The sequence below is a fragment of the Aulonocara sp. 'chitande type north' Nkhata Bay genome, linkage group LG5 (assembly GCF_057382095.1).
Source record: "Aulonocara sp. 'chitande type north' Nkhata Bay isolate Kocher_YH1m ecotype deep benthic linkage group LG5, A_spYH_male_GT1.1, whole genome shotgun sequence".
NCBI classification, from domain to species: Eukaryota; Metazoa; Chordata; class Actinopteri; order Cichliformes; family Cichlidae; genus Aulonocara; species Aulonocara sp. 'chitande type north' Nkhata Bay.
Window position 1 is genome coordinate 963,628 of NC_141348.1, and position 14,779 is coordinate 978,406.

Genomic DNA, 14,779 nt, shown 5'->3' on the forward strand with positions numbered 1-14,779 from the left:
AGTGCCTGTGGCTCTGGCTTAGGCCACTTACACCACACCAGGGCCTGTGGCTCTGGCTTAGGCCACTTACACCACACCAGGGCCTGTGGCACTGGCTGAGGCCACTTAGACCACACCAGGGCCTGTGGCTGCTGGCTGAGGCCACTCATACCACACCAGGGCCTGTGGCTGCTAGCTGAGGCCACTTACACCAAACCAGGGCATGTGGCTGCTTGCTGAGGCCATCTTCACCAAACCAGGCCCTGTGCTGCTTGCTGTGGCCATGTAAAACACACCAGGTCCTGTGCTGGTTCTAGAGGCCATCTTCAACAATCCAGGGCCTGTGCTGTTGGATAAATGCCAAACTGAGCCTTTGGGTTAGGGTATTATGCAAACATGCAGGTATGGTTATAGCATTGTCTTCGTAACTTCAGGTACTTGCCACCTAATCACTTGAATCCATAAATTGAGACATTGTGCTGGAGCCAGCAGCTTACGGCCATACCACCCTGAGCACGACCGACCTCGTCTGATCTCGGAAGCTAAGCAGGGCTGGGCTTGGTTAGTACTTGGATGGGAGACTGCCTGGGAATACCTGGTGCTGTAAGCCTTCCATTTTCATGTCATTGAACCGCTTTTGATCCAGAGAAGGGGTGTATTAAAAGACCAAAAGCAGCTGCCCATTAATGAGGGCACATTAACGACACTGCTTTTGGCTGTTTTCCAATGTCTTGTGCTGCTAGCTGATGCCACCTACACCACACCAGGGCCTGAGTGACCGGCTGGGGCCACTTACACCACATCAGGGCCTGTGGCTCTGGCTGAGGCCACTTACACCACACCAGGGCCTGTGGCTGCTGGCTGAGGCCAGTTACACCACACCAGAGCCTGTGGCTGCTGGCTGAAGCCACTTACACCACACCAGGGCCTTAGTTGCTATTGAGGCCACTTACACCACACCAGGGCCTGTGGCTGCTGGCTGAGGCCACCTACACCACACCAGGGCCTGTGGCTGCTGGCTGAGGCCACTTACACCACACCAGGGCCTGTGGCTGCTGGCTGAAGCCACTTACACCACACCAGGGCCTTAGTTGCTATTGATGCCACTTACACCACACCAGGGCCTGTGGCTGCTGGCTGAGGCCACCTACACCACACCAGGGCCCTTTTGCTGCTGGCTGAGGCCACTTACACCACACCAGTGCATGTGGCTCCTGGCTGAGGCCACTTACACCACACCAGGGCCTGTGGCTGCTGAATGAGGCCACATACACCACACCAGGGCCTGTGGCTCTTGCTCAGGCCACTCACATCACACCAGGCCCTGCGCTTCTGGCCGAGGCCATCTTCACCAAACCAGGCCCTGTGGTTCTTGCTCAGGCCACTTACACCACACCAGGGCCTTATTTGCTATTGAGGCCACTTACACCACACCAGGGCCTGTGGCTCTTGCTCAGGCCACTTACACCACACCAGGGCCTGTGGCTCTTGCTCAGGCCACTCATATCACACCAGGCCCTGTGCTTCTGGCTGAGGCCACTTACACCACACCAGGGCCTGTGGCTGCTGGCTGAGGCCACTTACACCACACCAGGGCCTGTGGCTGCTGGCTGAGGCCACTTACACCACACCAGGGCCTGTGGCTCTTACTCAGGCCACTTACACCACACCAGGGCCTGTGGCACTGGCTGAGGCCACTTAGACCACACCAGGGCCTGTGGCTGCTGGCTGAGGCGACTTACACCACACCAGGGCCTGTGGCTGCTGGCTGAGGCCACTTACACCAAACCAGGGCCTGTGGCTGCTTGCTGAGGCCATCTTCACCAAACCAGGCCCTGTGCTGCTTGCTGTGGCCATGTAAAACACACCAGGTCCTGTGCTGGTTCTTGAGGCCATCTTCAACAATCCAGGGCCTGTGCTGTTGGATAAATGCCAAACTGAGCCTCTGTGTTAGGGTATTATGCAAACATGCAGGTATGGTTATAGGATTGTCTTCGTAACTTCAGGTACTTGCCACCTAATCACTTGAATCCATAAATTGAGACATTGTGCTGGAGCCAGCAGCTTTCGGCCATACCACCCTGAGCACGCCCGACCTCGTCTGATCTCGGAAGCTAAGCAGGGCTGGGCTTGGTTAGTACTTGGATGGGAGACTGCTTGGGAATACCTGGTGCTGTAAGCCTTTCATTTTCATGTCATTGAACCGCTTTTGATCCAGAGAAGGGGTGTATTAAAAGACCAAAAGCAGCTCCCCATTAATGAGGGCACATTAACGACATTGCTTTTGGCTGTTTTCCAATGTCTTGTGCTGCTAGCTGATGCCACCTACACCACACCACGGCCTTATTTGCTGGCTGAGGCCACATACACCAAACCAGGGCCTTAGTTGCTATTGAGGCCAATTACACCACACCAGGGCCTGTGGCTCTTGCTCAGGCCACTTACACCACACCAGGGCCTGTGGCTCTTGCTCAGGCCACTTACACCACACCAGGGCCTGTGGCTCTTGCTCAGGCCACTTACACCACACCAGGGCCTGTGGCTCTTTCTCAGGCCACTCATATCACACCAGGCCCTGTGCTTCTGGCTGAGGCAACTTAGACCACACCAGGGCCTGTGGCTGCTGGCTGAGGCCACTTACACCACACCAGGGCCTGTGGCTGCTGGCTGAGGCCATCTACACCACACCAGGGCCTGTGGCTGCTGGCTGAGGCGACTTACACCACACCAGGGCCCTTTTGCTGCTGGCTGAGGCCACTTACACCACACCAGTGCCTGTGGCTTCTGGCTGAGGCGACTTACACCACACCAGGGCCTGTGGCTGCTGGCTGAGGCCACTTACACCACACCAGGGCCTGTGGCTGCTGGCTTAGGCCACCTACACCACACCAGGGCCTTAGTTGCTATTGAGGCCAATTACACCACACCATGGTCTGTGGCTCTTGCTCAGGCCACTTACACCACACCAGGGCCTGTGGCACTGGCTGAGGCCACTTACACCACACCAGGGCCTGTGGCTGCTGGCTGAGGCCACTTACACCACACAAGGGCTTGTGGCTGCTGGCTGAGGCCACCTACACCACACCAGGGCCTGTGGCTGCTGGCTGAGGCCACTTACACCACACAAGGGCTTGTGGCTGCTGGCTGAGGCCACCTACACCACACCAGGGCCTGTGGCTCTTGCTCAGGCCACTTACACCACACCAGGGCCTGTGGCTCTTGCTCTGGCCACTTACACCACACCAGGGCCTGTGGCTCTTGCTCAGGCCACTCATATCACACCAGGCCCTGTGCTTCTGGCTGAGGCCATCTTCACCAAACCAGGCCCTGTGCTGCTTGCTGTGGCCATGTACAACACACCAGGCCCTGTGCTGGTTCCTGAGGCCATCTTCAACAATCCAGGGCCTGTGCTGTTGGATAAATGCCAAACTGAGCCTTTGGGTTAGGGTATTATGCAAACATGCAGGTATGGTTATAGCATTGTCTTCGTAACTTCAGGTACTTGCCACCTAATCACTTGAATCCATAAATTGAGACATTGTGCTGGAGCCAGCAGCTTACGGCCATACCACCCTGAGCACGCCCGACCTCGTCTGATCTCGGAAGCTAAGCAGGGCTGGGCTTGGTTAGTACTTGGATGGGAGACTGCCTGGGAATACCTGGTGCTGTAAGCCTTTCATTTTCATGTCATTGAACCGCTTTTGATCCAGAGAAGGGGTGTATTAAAAGACCAAAAGCAGCTGCCCATTAATGAGGGCACATTAACGACACTGCTTTTGGCTCTTTTCCAATGTCTTGTGCTGCTAGCTGATGCAACCTACACCACACAAGGGCCTGAGGGACCGGCTGGGGCCACTTACACCACATCAGGGCCTGTGGCTCTGGCTGAGGCCACTTTCACCACACCAGGGCCTGTGGCTGCTGGCTGAGGCCAATTACACCACACCAGGGTCTGTGGCTCTTGCTCAGGCCACTTACACCACACCAGGGCCTGTGGCTCTTGCTCAGGCCACCTACACCACACCAGGGCCCTTTTGCTGCTGGCTGAGGCCACTTACACCACACCAGGCCCTGTGGTTCTTGCTCAGGCCACTTACACCACACCAGGGCCTTATTTGCTATTGAGGCCACTTACACCACACCAGGGCCTGTGGCTCTGGCTTAGGCCACTTACACCACACCAGGGCCTGTGGCACTTGCTCAGGCCACTTACACCACACCAGGGCCTGTGGCTCTTGCTCAGGCCACTTACACCACACCAGGGCCTGTGGCACTGGCTGAGGCCACTTAGACCACACCAGGGCCTGTGGCTCTTGCTCAGGCCACTTACACCACACCAGGGCCTGTGGCACTGGCTGAGGCCACTTAGACCACACCAGGGCCTGTGGCTGCTGGCTGAGGCCACTCACACCACACCAGGGCCTGTGGCTGCTAGCTGAGGCCACTTACACCAAACCAGGGCCTGTGGCTGCTTGCTGAGGCCATCTTCACCAAACCAGGCCCTGTGCTGCTTGCTGTGGCCATGTAAAACACACCAGGTCCTGTGCTGGTTCTTGAGGCCATCTTCAACAATCCAGGGCCTGTGCTGTTGGATAAATGCCAAACTGAGCCTTTTGGTCAGGGTATTATGCAAACATGCAGGTATGGTTATAGGATTGTCTTCGTAACTTCAGGTACTTGCCACCTAATCACTTGAATCCATAAATTGAGACATTGTGCTGGGGCCAGCAGCTTACGGCCATACCACCCTGAGCACGCCCGACCTCGTCTGATCTCGGAAGCTAAGCAGGGCTGGGCTTGGTTAGTTCTTGGATGGGAGACTGCCTGGGAATACCTGGTGCTGTAAGCCTTTCATTTTCATGTCATTGAACCGCTTTTGATCCAGAGAAGGGGTGTATTAAAAGACCAGAAGCAGCTCCCCATTAATGAGGGCACATTAACGACATTGCTTTTGGCTGTTTTCCAATGTCTTGTGCTGCTAGCTGATGCCACCTACACCACACCAGGGCCTGAGTGACCGGCTGGGGCCACTTACACCACATCAGGGCCTGTTGCTCTGGCTGAGGCCACTTACACCACACCAGGGCCTGTGGCTGCTGGCTGAGGCCACCTACACCACACCAGGGCCTTAGTTGCTATTGAGGCCAATTACACCACACCAGGGTATGTGGCTCTTGCTCAGGCCACTTACACCACACCAGGGCCTTAGTTGCTATTGAGGCCAATTACACCACACCAGGGCCTGTGGCTCTTGCTCAGGCCACTCACATCACACCAGGCCCTGCGCTTCTGGCCGAGGCCATCTTCACCAAACCAGGCCCTGTGGCTCTTGCTCAGGCCACTTACACCACACCAGGGCCTGTGGCTCTGGCTTAGGCCACTTACACCACACCAGGGCCTGTGGCACTTGCTCAGGCCACTTACACCACACCAGGGCCTGTGGCTGCTGGCTGAGGCCACTTACACCACACCAGGGCCTGTGGCTCTTACTCAGGCCACTTACACCACACCAGGGCCTGTGGCACTGGCTGAGGCCACTTAGACCACACCAGGGCCTGTGGCTGCTGGCTGAGGCCACTTACACCACACCAGGGCCTGTGGCTGCTGGCTGAGGCCACTTACACCAAACCAGGGCCTGTGGCTGCTTGCTGAGGCCATCTTCACCAAACCAGGCCCTGTGCTGCTTGCTGTGGCCATGTAAAACACACCAGGGCCTGAGTGACCGGCTGGGGCCACTTACACCACACCAGGGCCTGTGGCTGCTGGCTGAGGCCACCTACACCACACCAGGGCCTTAGTTGCTATTGAGGCCAATTACACCACACCAGGGTATGTGGCTCTTGCTCAGGCCACTTACACCACACCAGGGCCTTAGTTGCTATTGAGGCCAATTACACCACACCAGGGTATGTAGCTCTTGCTCAGGCCACTCACATCACACCAGGCCCTGCTCTTCTGGCCGAGGCCATCTTCACCAAACCAGGCCCTGTGGCTCTTGCTCAGGCCACTTACACCACACCAGGGCCTGTGGCTCTGGCTTAGGCCACTTACACCACACCAGGGCCTGTGGCACTTGCTCAGGCCACTTACACCACACCAGGGCCTGTGGCTGCTGGCTGAGGCCACTTACACCACACCAGGGCCTGTGGCTCTTACTCAGGCCACTTACACCACACCAGGGCCTGTGGCACTGGCTGAGGCCACTTAGACCACACCAGGGCCTGTGGCTGCTGGCTGAGGCCACTTACACCACACCAGGCCTGTGGCACTTGCTCAGGCCACTTACACCACACCAGGGCCTGTGGCTGCTGGCTGAGGCCACTTACACCACACCAGGGCCTGTGGCTGCTGGCTGAGGCCACCTACACCACACCAGGGCATTAGTTGCTATTGAGGCCAATTACACCACACCAGGGTCTGTGGCTCTTGCTCAGGCCACTTACACCACACCAGGGCCTGTGGCTCTTGCTCAGGCCACTTACACCACACCAGGGCCTGTGGCTGCTGGCTGAGGCCACCTACACCACACCAGGGCCTGTGGCTGCTGGCTGAGGCCAACTACACCACACCAGGGCCTGTGGCTGCTGGCTGAGGCCACTTACACCACACCAGTGCCTGTGGCTTCTGGCTGAGGCGACTTACACCACACCAGGGCCTGTGGCTGCTGGCTGAGGCCACTTACACCACACCAAGGCCTGTGGCTCTTGCTCAGGCCACTCACATCACACCAGGCCCTGCGCTTCTGGCCGAGGCCATCTTCACCAAACCAGGCCCTGTGCTCCTTGCTGTGGCCATGTACAACACACCAGGCCCTGTGCTGGTTCCTGAGGCCATCTTCAACAATCCAGGGCCTGTGCTGTTGGATAAATGCCAAACTGAGCCTTTGGGTTAGGGTATTATGCAAACATGCAGGTATGGTTATAGCATTGTCTTCGTAACTTCAGGTACTTGCCACCTAATCACTTGAATCCATAAATTGAGTCATTGTGCTGGGGCCAGCAGCTTACGGCCATACCACCCTGAGCACGCCCGACCTCGTCTGATCTCGGAAGCTAAGCAGGGCTGGGCTTGGTTAGTACTTGGATGGGAGACTGCCTGGGAATACCTGGTGCTGTAAGCCTTTCATTTTCATGTCATTGAACCGCTTTTGATCCAGAGAAGGGGTGTATTAAAAGACCAAAAGCAGCTGCCCATTAATGAGGGCACATTAACGACACTGCTTTTGGCTCTTTTCCAATGTCTTGTGCTGCTAGCTGATGCAACCTACACCACACAAGGGCCTGAGGGACCGGCTGGGGCCACTTACACCACATCAGGGCCTGTGGCTCTGGCTGAGGCCACTTTCACCACACCAGGGCCTGTGGCTGCTGGCTGAGGCCACCTACACCACACCAGGGCATTAGTTGCTATTGAGGCCAATTACACCACACCAGGGTCTGTGGCTCTTGCTCAGGCCACTTACACCACACCAGGGCGTGTGGCTCTTGCTCAGGCCACTTACACCACACCAGGGCCTGTGGCTGCTGGCTGAGGCCACTTACACCACACCAGGGCCTGTGGCTGCTGGCTGAGGCCACCTACACCACACCAGGGCCTGTGGCTGCTGGCTGAGGCCACCTACACCACACCAGGGCCTGTGGCTGAGGCCACTTACACCACACCAGGGCCTGTGGCTGCTGGCTGAGGCCACCTACACCACACCAGGGCCTGTGGCTGCTGGCTGAGGCCACCTACACCACACCAGGGCCTGTGGCTGCTGGCTGAGGCCACTTTCACCACACCAGGGCCTGTGGCTGCTGGCTGAGGCCACCTACACCACACCAGGGCATTAGTTGCTATTGAGGCCAATTACACCACACCAGGGTCTGTGGCTCTTGCTCAGGCCAATTACACCACACCAGGGCCTGTGGCTCTTGCTCAGGCCACTTACACCACACCAGGGCCTGTGGCTGCTGGCTGAGGCCACTTACACCAAACCAGGGCCTGTGGCTGCTTGCTGAGGCCATCTTCACCAAACCAGGCCCTGTGCTGCTTGCTGTGGCCATGTAAAACACACCAGGGCCTGAGTGACCGGCTGGGGCCACTTACACCACACCAGGGCCTGTGGCTGCTGGCTGAGGCCACCTACACCACACCAGGGCCTTAGTTGCTATTGAGGCCAATTACACCACACCAGGGTATGTGGCTCTTGCTCAGGCCACTTACACCACACCAGGGCCTTAGTTGCTATTGAGGCCACTTACACCACACCAGGGCCTGTGGCTGCTGGCTGAGGCCACCTACACCACACCAGGGCCTTAGTTGCTATTGAGGCCAATTACACCACACCAGGGTATGTGGCTCTTGCTCAGGCCACTCACATCACACCAGGCCCTGCTCTTCTGGCCGAGGCCATCTTCACCAAACCAGGCCCTGTGGCTCTTGCTCAGGCCACTTACACCACACCAGGGCCTGTGGCTCTTGCTCAGGCCACTTACACCACACCAGTGCCTGTGGCACTGGCTGAGGCCACTTACACCACACCAGGGCCTGTGGCTGCTGGCTGAGGCCACTTACACCACACCAGGGCCTGTGGCTGCTGGCTGAGGCCACTTACACCACACCAGGGCCTGTGGCTGGTGGCTGAGGCCACCTACACCACACCAGGGCCTGTGGCTGCTGGCTGAGGCGACTTACACCACACCAGGGCCCTTTTGCTGCTGGCTGAGGCCACTTACACCACACCAGGGCCTGAGTGACCGGCTTGGGCCACTTACACCACATCAGGGCCTGTTGCTCTGGCTGAGGCCACTTACACCACACCAGGGCCTGTGGCTGCTGGCTGAGGCCACCTACACCACACCAGGGCCTTAGTTGCTATTGAGGCCAATTACACCACACCAGGGTATGTGGCTCTTGCTCAGGCCACTTACACCACACCAGGGCCTTAGTTGCTATTGAGGCCAATTACACCACACCAGGGCCTGTGGCACTGGCTGAGGCCACTTACACCACACCAGGGCCTGTGGCTGCTGGCTGAGGCCACCTACACCACACCAGGGCCTGTGGCTGCTGGCTGAGGCCACTTACAACACACCAGGGCCTGTGGCTCTTGCTCAGGCCACTCATATCACACCAGGCCCTGTGCTTCTGGCCGAGGCCATCTTCACCAAACCAGGCCCTGTGCTGCTTGCTGTGGCCATGTACAACACATCAGGCCCTGTGCTGGTTCCTGAGGCCATCTTCAACAATCCAGGGCCTGTGCTGTTGGATAAATGCCAAACTGAGCCTTTGGGTTAGGGTATTATGCAAACATGCAGGTATGGTTATAGCATTGTCTTCGTAACTTCAGGTACTTGCCACCTAATCACTTGAATCCATAAATTGAGACATTGTGCTGGAGCCAGCAGCTTACGGCCATACCACCCTGAGCACGCCCGACCTCGTCTGATCTCGGAAGCTAAGCAGGGCTGGGCTTGGTTAGTACTTGGATGGGAGACTGCCTGGGAATACCTGGTGCTGTAAGCCTTTGATTTTCATGTCATTGAACCGCTTTTGATCCAGAGAAGGGGTGTATTAAAAGACCAAAAGCAGCTGCCCATTAATGAGGGCACATTAACGACACTGCTTTTGGCTCTTTTCCAATGTCTTGTGCTGCTAGCTGATGCAACCTACACCACACAAGGGCCTGAGGGACCGGCTGGGGCCACTTACACCACATCAGGGCCTGTGGCTCTGGCTGAGGCCACTTTCACCACACCAGGGCCTGTGGCTGCTGGCTGAGGCCACCTACACCACACCAGGGCATTAGTTGCTATTGAGGCCAATTACACCACACCAGGGTCTGTGGCTCTTGCTCAGGCCACTTACACCACACCAGGGCCTGTGGCACTGGCTGAGGCCACTTAGACCACACCAGGGCCTGTGGATGCTGGCTGAGGCCACTCACACCGCACCAGGGCCTGTGGCTGCTAGCTGAGGCCACTTACACCACACCAGGGCCTGTGGCTGCTGGCTGAGGCCACCTACACCACACCAGGGCATTAGTTGCTATTGAGGCCAATTACACCACACCAGGGTCTGTGGCTCTTGCTCAGGCCACTTACACCACACCAGGGCCTGTGGCTCTTGCTCAGGCCACTTACACCACACCAGGGCCTGTGGCTGCTGGCTGAGGCCACTTACACCACACCAGGGCCTGTGGCTGCTGGCTGAGGCCACCTACACCACACCAGGGCCTGTGGCTGCTGGCTGAGGCCACCTACACCACACCAGGGCCTGTGGCTGCTGGCTGAGGCCACTTACACCACACCAGTGCCTGTGGCTTCTGGCTGAGGCGACTTACACCACACCAGGCCTGTGGCACTTGCTCAGGCCACTTACACCACACCAGGGCCTGTGGCTACTGGCTCAGGCCACTTACACCACACCAGGGCCTGTGGCTCTTGCTCAGGCCACTTACACCACACCAGGGCCTGTGGCTGCTGGCTCAGGCCACTTACACCACACCAGGGCCTGTGGCTGCTGGCTGAGGCCACTTACACCACACCAAGGCCTGTGGCTCTTGCTCAGGCCACTCACATCACACCAGGCCCTGCGCTTCTGGCCGAGGCCATCTTCACCAAACCAGGCCCTGTGCTCCTTGCTGTGGCCATGTACAACACACCAGGCCCTGTGCTGGTTCCTGAGGCCATCTTCAACAATCCAGGGCCTGTGCTGTTGGATAAATGCCAAACTGAGCCTTTGGGTTAGGGTATTATGCAAACATGCAGGTATGGTTATAGCATTGTCTTCGTAACTTCAGGTACTTGCCACCTAATCACTTGAATCCACAAATGGAGACATTGTGCTGGAGCCAGCAGCTTACGGCCATACCACCCTGAGCACGCCCGACCTCGTCTGACCTCGGAAGCTAAGCAGGGCTGGGCTTGGTTAGTACTTGGATGGGAGACTGCCTGGGAATACCTGGTGCTGTAAGCCTTTGATTTTCATGTCATTGAACCGCTTTTGATCCAGAGAAGGGGTGTATTAAAAGACCAAAAGCAGCTCCCCATTAATGAGGGCACATTAACGACACTGCTTTTGGCTCTTTTCCAATGTCTTGTGCTGCTAGCTGATGCAACCTACACCACACAAGGGCCTGAGTGACCGGCTGGGGCCACTTACACCACATCAGGGCCTGTGGCTCTGGCTGAGGCCACTTTCGCCACACCAGGGCCTGTGGCTGCTGGCTGAGGCCACCTACACCACACCAGGGCATTAGTTGCTATTGAGGCCAATTACACCACACCAGGGTCTGTGGCTCTTGCTCAGGCCACTTACACCACACCAGGGCCTGTGGCTGCTGGCTGAGGCCACTTACACCACACCAGGGCCTGTGGCTGCTGGCTGAGGCCACCTACACCACACCAGGGCCTGTGGCTGCTGGCTGAGGCCACCTACACCACACCAGGGCCTGTGGCTGAGGCCACTTACACCACACCAGGGCCTGTGGCTGCTGGCTGAGGCCACCTACACCACACCAGGGCCTGTGGCTGCTGGCTGAGGCCACCTACACCACACCAGGGCCTGTGGCTGCTGGCTGAGGCCACTTTCACCACACCAGGGCCTGTGGCTGCTGGCTGAGGCCACCTACACCACACCAGGGCATTAGTTGCTATTGAGGCCAATTACACCACACCAGGGTCTGTGGCTCTTGCTCAGGCCAATTACACCACACCAGGGCCTGTGGCTCTTGCTCAGGCCACTTACACCACACCAGGGCCTGTGGCTGCTGGCTGAGGCCACCTACACCACACCAGGGCATTAGTTGCTATTGAGGCCAATTACACCACACCAGGGTCTGTGGCTCTTGCTCAGGCCACTTACACCACACCAGGGTCTGTGGCTCTTGCTCAGGCCACTTACACCACACCAGGGCCTGTGGCTCTTGCTCAGGCCACTTACACCACACCAGGGCCTGTGGCTGCTGGCTGAGGCCACTTACACCACACCAGGGCCTGTGGCTGCTGGCTGAGGCCACCTACACCACACCAGGGCCTGTGGCTGCTGGCTGAGGCCACCTACACCACACCAGGGCCTGTGGCTGCTGGCTGAGGCCACTTACACCACACCAGTGCCTGTGGCTTCTGGCTGAGGCGACTTACACCACACCAGGGCCTGTGGCTGCTGGCTGAGGCCACTTACACCACACCAAGGCCTGTGGCTCTTGCTCAGGCCACTCACATCACACCAGGCCCTGCGCTTCTGGCCGAGGCCATCTTCACCAAACCAGGCCCTGTGCTCCTTGCTGTGGCCATGTACAACACACCAGGCCCTGTGCTGGTTCCTGAGGCCATCTTCAACAATCCAGGGCCTGTGCTGTTGGATAAATGCCAAACTGAGCCTTTGGGTTAGGGTATTATGCAAACATGCAGGTATGGTTATAGCATTGTCTTCGTAACTTCAGGTACTTGCCACCTAATCACTTGAATCCATAAATTGAGACATTGTGCTGGAGCCAGCAGCTTACGGCCATACCACCCTGAGCACGCCCGACCTCGTCTGATCTCGGAAGCTAAGCAGGGCTGGGCTTGGTTAGTACTTGGATGGGAGACTGCCTGGGAATACCTGGTGCTGTAAGCCTTTCATTTTCATGTCATTGAACCGCTTTTGATCCAGAGAAGGGGTGTATTAAAAGACCAAAAGCAGCTGCCCATTAATGAGGGCACATTAACGACACTGCTTTTGGCTGTTTTCCAATGTCTTGTGCTGCTAGCTGATGCCACCTACACCACACCAGGGCCTGAGTGACCGGCTGGGGCCACTTACACCACATCAGGGCCTGTGGCTCTGGCTGAGGCCACTTACACCACACCAGGGCCTGTGGCTGCTGGCTGAGGCCAGTTACACCACACCAGAGCCTGTGGCTGCTGGCTGAAGCCACTTACACCACACCAGGGCCTTAGTTGCTATTGAGGCCACTTACACCACACCAGGGCCTGTGGCTGCTGGCTGAGGCCACCTACACCACACCAGGGCCTGTGGCTGCTGGCTGAGGCCATTTACACCACACCAGGGCCTGTGGCTGCTGGCTGAAGCCACTTACACCACACCAGGGCCTTAGTTGCTATTGAGGCCACTTACACCACACCAGGGCCTGTGGCTGCTGGCTGAGGCCACCTACACCACACCAGGGCCCTTTTGCTGCTGGCTGAGGCCACTTACACCACACCAGGCCCTGTGGTTCTTGCTCAGGCCACTTACACCACACCAGGGCCTTATTTGCTATTGAGGCCACTTACACCACACCAGGGCCTGTGGCTCTGGCTTAGGCCACTTACACCACACCAGGGCCTGTGGCACTTGCTCAGGCCACTTACACCACACCAGGGCCTGTGGCTCTTGCTCAGGCCACTTACACCACACCAGGGCCTGTGGCACTGGCTGAGGCCACTTAGACCACACCAGGGCCTGTGGCTCTTGCTCAGGCCACTTACACCACACCAGGGCCTGTGGCACTGGCTGAGGCCACTTAGACCACACCAGGGCCTGTGGCTGCTGGCTGAGGCCACTTACACCACACCAGGGCCTGTGGCTCTTGCTCAGGCCACTTACACCACACCAGGGCCTGTGGCACTGGCTGAGGCCACTTAGACCACACCAGGGCCTGTGGCTGCTGGCTGAGGCCACTCACACCACACCAGGGCCTGTGGCTGCTAGCTGAGGCCACTTACACCAAACCAGGGCCTGTGGCTGCTGGCTGAGGCCACTCACACCACACCAGGGCCTGTGGCTGCTAGCTGAGGCCACTCACACCACACCAGGGCCTGTGGCTGCTGGCTGAGGCCACTCACACCACACCAGGGCCTGTGGCTGCTTGCTGAGGCCATCTTCACCAAACCAGGCCCTGTGCTGCTTGCTGTGGCCATGTAAAACACACCAGGTCCTGTGCTGGTTCTTGAGGCCATCTTCAACAATCCAGGGCCTGTGCTGTTGGATAAATGCCAAACTGAGCCTTTTGGTTAGGGTATTATGCAAACATGCAGGTATGGTTATAGGATTGTCTTCGTAACTTCAGGTACTTGCCACCTAATCACTTGAATCAATAAATTGAGACATTGTGCTGGGGCCAGCAGCTTACGGCCATACCACCCTGAGCACGCCCGACCTCGTCTGATCTCGGAAGCTAAGCAGGGCTGGGCTTGGTTAGTACTTGGATGGGAGACTACCTGGGAATACCTGGTGCTGTAAGCCTTTCATTTTCATGTCATTGAACCGCTTTTGATCCAGAGAAGGGGTGTATTAAAAGACCAGAAGCAGCTCCCCATTAATGAGGGCACATTAACGACATTGCTTTTGGCTGTTTTCCAATGTCTTGTGCTGCTAGCTGATGCCACCTACACCACACCAGGGCCTGAGTGACCGGCTGGGGCCACTTACACCACATCAGGGCCTGTTGCTCTGGCTGAGGCCACTTACACCACACCAGGGCCTGTGGCTGCTGGCTGAGGCCACCTACACCACACCAGGGCCTTAGTTGCTATTGAGGCCAATTACACCACACCAGGGTATGTGGCTCTTGCTCAGGCCACTTACACCACACCAGGGCCTTAGTTGCTATTGAGGCCAATTACACCACACCAGGGCCTGTGGCTCTTGCTCAGGCCACTTACACCACACCAGGGCCTTAGTTGCTATTGAGGCCAATTACACCAAACCAGGCCCTGTGGCTCTTGCTCAGGCCACTTACACCACACCAGGGCCTGTGGCTCTGGCTTAGGCCACTTACACCACACCAGGGCCTGTGGCACTTGCTCAGGCCACTTACACCACACCAGGG

At 57.7% G+C, this 14,779-nt stretch overlaps 6 non-coding genes and 3 pseudogenes across 6 annotated transcripts; all 9 read left to right on the forward strand.

The window, feature by feature from the left end:
• Positions 1 to 470: 470 nt before the first annotated feature.
• Positions 471 to 589, forward strand: LOC147329354 (5S ribosomal RNA; annotated as a pseudogene).
• A 1,453-nt stretch (positions 590 to 2,042) lies between these two features.
• LOC147329355 (5S ribosomal RNA) lies at positions 2,043 to 2,161 on the forward strand (annotated as a pseudogene).
• Positions 2,162 to 3,534: 1,373 nt separating this feature from the next.
• LOC147329356 (5S ribosomal RNA) lies at positions 3,535 to 3,653 on the forward strand. Its single transcript, XR_015129454.1, has one exon. It is a non-coding gene; the product is annotated as a 5S ribosomal RNA (ribosomal RNA).
• Positions 3,654 to 4,709: 1,056 nt separating this feature from the next.
• Positions 4,710 to 4,828, forward strand: LOC147329357 (5S ribosomal RNA; annotated as a pseudogene).
• Positions 4,829 to 6,980: 2,152 nt separating this feature from the next.
• On the forward strand, positions 6,981 to 7,099 carry LOC147329358 (5S ribosomal RNA). Its single transcript, XR_015129455.1, has one exon. It is a non-coding gene; the product is annotated as a 5S ribosomal RNA (ribosomal RNA).
• Positions 7,100 to 9,367: 2,268 nt separating this feature from the next.
• LOC147329359 (5S ribosomal RNA) lies at positions 9,368 to 9,486 on the forward strand. Its single transcript, XR_015129456.1, has one exon. It is a non-coding gene; the product is annotated as a 5S ribosomal RNA (ribosomal RNA).
• A 1,333-nt stretch (positions 9,487 to 10,819) lies between these two features.
• On the forward strand, positions 10,820 to 10,938 carry LOC147329360 (5S ribosomal RNA). The gene has a single exon (XR_015129599.1). It is a non-coding gene; the product is annotated as a 5S ribosomal RNA (ribosomal RNA).
• A 1,525-nt stretch (positions 10,939 to 12,463) lies between these two features.
• LOC147329361 (5S ribosomal RNA) lies at positions 12,464 to 12,582 on the forward strand. The gene has a single exon (XR_015129458.1). It is a non-coding gene; the product is annotated as a 5S ribosomal RNA (ribosomal RNA).
• Positions 12,583 to 14,074: 1,492 nt separating this feature from the next.
• LOC147329362 (5S ribosomal RNA) lies at positions 14,075 to 14,193 on the forward strand. Its single transcript, XR_015129384.1, has one exon. It is a non-coding gene; the product is annotated as a 5S ribosomal RNA (ribosomal RNA).
• The last annotated feature ends 586 nt before the right edge of the window (positions 14,194 to 14,779 follow it).